The sequence below is a fragment of the Lygodium microphyllum genome, chromosome 1, assembly GCF_053477565.2.
Source record: "Lygodium microphyllum isolate KBCC chromosome 1, Lygodium_microphyllum_v1.1.10, whole genome shotgun sequence".
Classification (NCBI taxonomy): Eukaryota; Viridiplantae; Streptophyta; class Polypodiopsida; order Schizaeales; family Lygodiaceae; genus Lygodium; species Lygodium microphyllum.
The window spans coordinates 9011228-9017666 of NC_141135.1; positions in this window are offsets into that span (position 1 = coordinate 9011228).

Sequence of the window (6439 nt, forward strand, 5' to 3'; positions counted from 1 at the left end):
ATGTTGAAATCTATAAACCTCGGACCTGCCATGCACTTTTTGACTCCCAGATCGTATAGCTGCTTCATAACGCGAAACCTTGCGGGGATTAAATAGGGGGTCAAACAGACTTTGATCGATGAAGTGAAATTTGCATCTTCTTCTTAGCATCGAACTCCATCTAGGAAAACTCTAGCTCATTGATTTGCAACCATTTCATTTTGCATGAAAATTTGGTCTTTTACGACCCCTTGGGCTCTTTTTTGCTTCAAATTTTATCTTTAACATCTACTCTCAAATTGGCAGCCCCGAACCCCACTGTTGGGGGTGTTGCCCCAAGACCCCCACCAGGGGACACTGTCCCCCAAATCCCCCACTGAGGACGTTGGCCCCAAACCCCCCATTGGAGGCATTGCCCCTAGGTCTCCATAGGAGGTGTTGCCCCCAAACCCCCCCTCACTCGGGGCGTTGTCCCTTACTATTACTCTTTTCCCTAAATTGCCTCCTCAAGGGGATACCCCTAATAATCCATGATTGGGATACTTTCCATAGATCCACAACTAGAGATATTACTGCCTACACACTCCCTATTCTACCATGCTAGAGATTCTAATCTTGAATTATCACTAAGGTGGCTTCTAAATCCCTAATGACATTAGTTAAATATACATAATCTTATAGAATACGATTTAATATATTTTAATTATATTTATTAATTATTGATCATATTAATATTAAATTATATATCTTAATATTTTTAAATATATTTTGATACTATATTTCATGATATGCACATAATACCATATATTAATATAACATGATTTAGACTAAAATATTATAACATAAAAACAAAATACAATACGATACATTTTACTATTATGAACAAGTAGGTACTATAAGATTTGCAAATATTTAACCATGATACAAATTATCTTTTCATCTTAAATAGTTTCTAATTGATGGTAAAATTTTCTCAATCTTTATAGCTTTATGTCATAAGGAATGAAATCTCATATTCTTTAGACATCCTTATAGTTGCAACATTTAAGCACGAGCTCAATGTTTCTCATAAAATATCTTGATCCTTGTTGTCATGTGAAATACATGAAATAAAGTTTTTGATCATTTGAATAAATATTTTCTTATGGAGATCACAAAGACTATTTATCCTTGTTGTCATGTGGAATACATACAATAGAGGCTTTGACCATTTTCCTAAATATTGATATATGGATACCACAAACAATTATTATCCTTGCTATCAACTAGGTTACATACAATACATGTTTTGACCATATGGCTAAATCTTTTCTTGTGAACATCACAAAGACATTTAATCCTATCTAGTGTAAAATACTTGAAATAGAGGTTTTGACCATTCGACTAAATCTTTTCCTATAAAGATCACAATGAATTTTTATCCTTGTTGTATGTATTTTGCTTGAGGTTTTGGCCATCTGGCTAAATATTTCTCTATAGAGACCACAATGAAATTTTATCCTATTTGTCATGTGGAATATATACAACAAAGGTTTCACTCATTTGACTATGTCTTTTCTTTAAATGGGTCACAAAGAATTTTTATATTTGCTATGGTGTGGTACATATACAATAGTTTTTTGACTAGGTGGCTAAACCTTTTCCTATATACATTATAAACGATTTTAATCCTTGTTCTCACATTGAATAGATATAGTACAAGTTTTGACCATCTGCTATATCATTTCCCAATGAGAATACGCAAAGAGGTTTTTGCTTACACAAAGAGTAGCTAATAAAATAAAGTAAAATCAAGGACAACTAAAAATGATAGAATAATATTTTCTTCTTTAGTTTAGGGCATAGTCCATGAGAAAGTTTATTTTTAGCCACATGGTCAAATCTATCCCCTTTTTATAAGATGTTTCCACTAATACTTTGTATGATAGATATTGGACTCATTCTATTTAATGCTTCTGTGCTTTTTTCTTTTCAATGAAACTTTATACTTCATTGTATTTAGTAATTTCATTACTATTTTCTTCTTTCTGAGAGGTGACAATATACAAATGATAAAATCTCCATTTTTTCACTTATACAAGTATCGTGGATATAATGAATTCTATTTTGGAGAATCTGTAAATTGATTAGTTGATCATGAGATTGTTGTAGTTGGGAGAGTTCATGCAATACATCCAAATGAGACACGCTGTGGAGAAACACTTCAAGATGGATATATTTCACTAGCTATTGATAAATGTCTAAATGTAGCAGCATATTTGCCATTCCCAACAATTGATGCAATGAAAGTTCATGAAGCTATAGCCTCACAATATTAGTGAGTTTTTTTTATGCCTCTCTGTCTACAGCGCACTTCAATCCTCATCTCTTTTCTCACCATCTCTTCATACGAGTTATTGCCATGATCTGATGAAGGACTGGGCCGAGTCAGCACTTCATCCTTTTGTAGTCAGCATGAGACTCCAAGCTATGATCCTTCTTTTCTTCCCATGGAGTGCACCCAAAATCCTCCTCTTTTGTGTCCCTGATGCACGTACCCTTTTCCACTCCTTTTACTTGTCCTCCTCTTGTCATGCACCAAAGTGGCCCCAAGAGCATGCTTGCATTCCAAAAACACATCCTTGCTTTTCCTCATCTTCCCTTCTCCAAACTCAACACCCTCATCACTCCCCATGAAAGCACTTGTAGCTTGAACAAGGCCAATTAGCCTTAGCTTACACTAGACAAAAATCCTCACCACAATGTTGAGTTTACTATTTAAATGTATCCAAATCCGTATCATTGATTTGGCATACATTTTCAACACGTGTTAACTTATTTAATGAGAGTAAAAATACATAACCTATTTTGAGGAGGATGTTTTAATTTTCTAGGATCATGATCCTCTAGTGGAAATTGCAATTTAAATGTGTGAACATATAGTCTACTTATAGAAAACATTGAAGAGCATCTTTGCGGTAGTAATCACACTCAAATATGCAAAGCAACTTTCTTATTCTCATTAGGGGACTTACACATTGATATTTTGATGTTCAATCAATACTATTAGATGTTATATCTCAAACTATTAGCAAAGTTAGAACGCTACATTTTGAAATGTTGACAGGATGAATTTTAGCACATGAGTGGGCTTTATTCATTTAATAGATTTTGACATGTTAATTTAGGTATAACACTCAGAAGAGCTTAGACAAAAGTAGAAATTCAAAATGACATATATTAAAAAGTAGATGATCAATGATTCAAAGATTAGATGTTATAAAATTACGCATTATTTTGTAAATATTCGCCCAACATTGATACTTTGGACATCTTATAAGAAAAAGAATCATCCATGATATTGCAAACATGTAATATATTTTTAAAGGAATAGCCCAATCTATTGCACACAGATAGGCACTTAATTTTACCCTACTTAGATTGTAGCTAGATCTTGATATTTGAATCATAAGAAGCAATCTTTATAGTTTGTGCACACTACAAAATGCAAGTAGCTCATGATCTCCTTACCTACAGCATTGTGGAGAAACCCACATGATGCATTTAGTTGGTAATACACTTCTGGTTGGCTATCTCTCTTCATATTGTTGGGCTTCTACTTCTTTCTCTTTATCTTGCTGGGCTTCCACTTATATCTCTCTATGTTGCTATGGAGAGGAGCTTCGACCACCATCAAAACAACCTCTACCATGATGCTTACACCCATGGATCCTACTACTACCACTCTCATGGGATGCCTCATGATGTCAAGACTCTAGAGTTCTTGCACCTTAATAAGACAAAGCTAATATTTCTAGAGTTACTGAAGATTATGCAGCTATTTATGGTCAAGAAAGCCGAGGGGTGATCATGTACTCAAGCAACTCGGCTAGGGTCGAAGGGTGTCCAAAGAAGGCCTCTACCTCAGCCATCATTCTCTCTTTCCCAACCTCAAGCTTGGGTCTTAAGATAATGACTACCACCACATCAAAATTTCTATTAAAATGAAGAGAAACATCCACAAAAAACACAACATAGAAACTCGACTAGTACTATAACAAACCATGATTATAGAAGAATGAACCAAACATCAAAGCAAATAAAAGTGCATGTATCTTCGATCACTTGATGATTTTTCTTTCCTTTTCTTCTAGCAACAAATAACATAAATGGTGCACTCTAAACTCATGAAATCAATCATTAGATAATTTTGTAATTAAATAATTGGATCTATGCATAGATAACTTAGTAATTAAATATATACTTAGCCTAAGCTTAGTGAGGCTACCCCAAAACGACTTTAGCATAGGCAAGCGTATGCAACCACTGTGGCTTGGCCTAGCTTAATGCAACCAAATTAAAATTGTGTTTAAGAAATGAAAAATACTTTTTTTACACGTTTAACAACTCATCAAAATACCCATTTGCATAGCTCTGCTCTTGCATTTATACTCATGGAAAAAATTGTATTTCTTTTGAGGGATATCCAAAACCCTAATGCATCAAATTAACCCTATAAGCATAGCATGAAAATTGGTGTGAGTAGAGATAGTTGCATTAACATTCACATTTAATTTGCCTTCCATTCTCTCATTTGTGTGCACCAAATTGCTATGAGCAGAGATGGTAATGTTTATGTTTTGCTACACGAAAAACCTTTACCTTCTAATAATGGCATCCTTTCATGCCCATCCACACACAATAAACAAAATATACTCATAACAATAATGGAATCCTTATCTTATAAGCTTTGATAGAAGATGTGCCCTCTCCTTTTATAGCAACTACCCTTGAAAGCTCTCTCTCTCTCTCTCTCTCTCTCTCTCTCTCTCTCTCTCTCTCTCTCTCTCTCTCTCTCTCTCTCTCTCTCTCTCTCTCTCTCTCTATGTGTGTGTGTGTGTGTGTGTGCGTGCGTGCGTGCGTGCGTGTCTCTCTCTCTCTCTCTCTCTCTCTCTCTCTCTCTCTCTCTCTCTCTCTCTCTCTCTCTATGTGTGTGTGTGTGTGTGTGTGCGTGCGTGCGTGCGTGCGTGCGTGCGTGTGTGTGTGTGTGTCTCTCTCTCTCTCTCTCTCTCTCTCTCTCTCTCTCTCTCTCTCTCTCTCTCTCTCTCTCTCTCTCTCTCTCTCTCTCTCTCTCTCTCTCTCTCTCTCTCTCTCTCTCTCTCTCTCTCTTTCTCTATCTGTGAATGTGACATTTCTATTTAGGTTCTACTTTACTTTCAATAAGAGGAACGCCAAAAATAGCTCGCCATGGTTTTAAATTGGAAACATGTGTAACTTACCGCTTAAAATCTCAAAAAAATTGACTCTTGTTTTCATGTTTAAGTTAGTGTTTAAATGAGCTATCTGAGGCTGAGATATACCATCCAAGTAAGTGTGATATTGAACGGTTATTTTGATGTTCTTGTAAATCTCTGTTGCCCTCACTCATATTTGCTTTGATCTTGGTGCAGCGAATATTGTATGCCATGTCTATAATCATGCAAAACAAGATTTAGACTTAACCTTAAGGTTTGTAAAATACTTATAGACATGGCCTACAAGCTTGTTTTGACACGTCCTAAAAGTTTGTAGATAGTCTTGGAGGTTGAAATTGTAAGAAACCATCCATATCACATGTATTCAAAAGGTATTTTAAAAAATCCTTTACGTACATGTTAGAAAAGATAGTAAAATGACCCCTTTTTCAAAAAAAACTTGCAAGTTTTTTTCAAAGTGAAGAAAAACGATCCCTATTGTAAATGTGATTCTATAAATTTCTCTAAAACTTTCAATTAAAATGACCCGTCTATTGATTGAAGTGGTACAACTAGATTGTTTAAAGAGCACCCTTGGGCATATAGCTTGCAGACTTGTGGATAAACTATCATTCATAGGTTAGTTCATGACTCCAACCTTTGAAGTCCCATAGAGGTAGCTTGTGGCTTGTAAGGGGCAACAAAAGTACAATGAATTGAGGATGAGTTTGCACATAAATGGATTGCTAATGCAAATTTATGCTAACTACTATCATAACATGCACATTGTTTACATTAAACTTATACGTTGCCAGTAATTCACACATATGGCTAAAAGACCCAAAATGTACATTCCAATCAACATGCGCATATCATGACAAAACTAAATGTAACTTTATAAATGTAAATAGATGAAATAATAAAAATTGGGAATGCTTTTTAGCTACAAATTCACCATATATAAAAATTGAAAATTTAAAAGTGCACCAAAATGAAAGGTTGTTTAAAACTACCAAATGTTTTGATTATCTAATGCCATTGTAGTTATCTCCATAGGCACACGTGTCTTATGAGTCAATGAACTTACTTTCTAAAGTTTTCAACATAATTGGAAAAGGAGGTGCAAATCCTTCAATATGATTTAAGATGTACGTGGTCTTGATAGATGCATTGGAAATTTCCATTTTCTTTGAAAAAATGTGCATGGTGACAAAACTTTATATGTATGTGCTCTTCGTGGATGCATT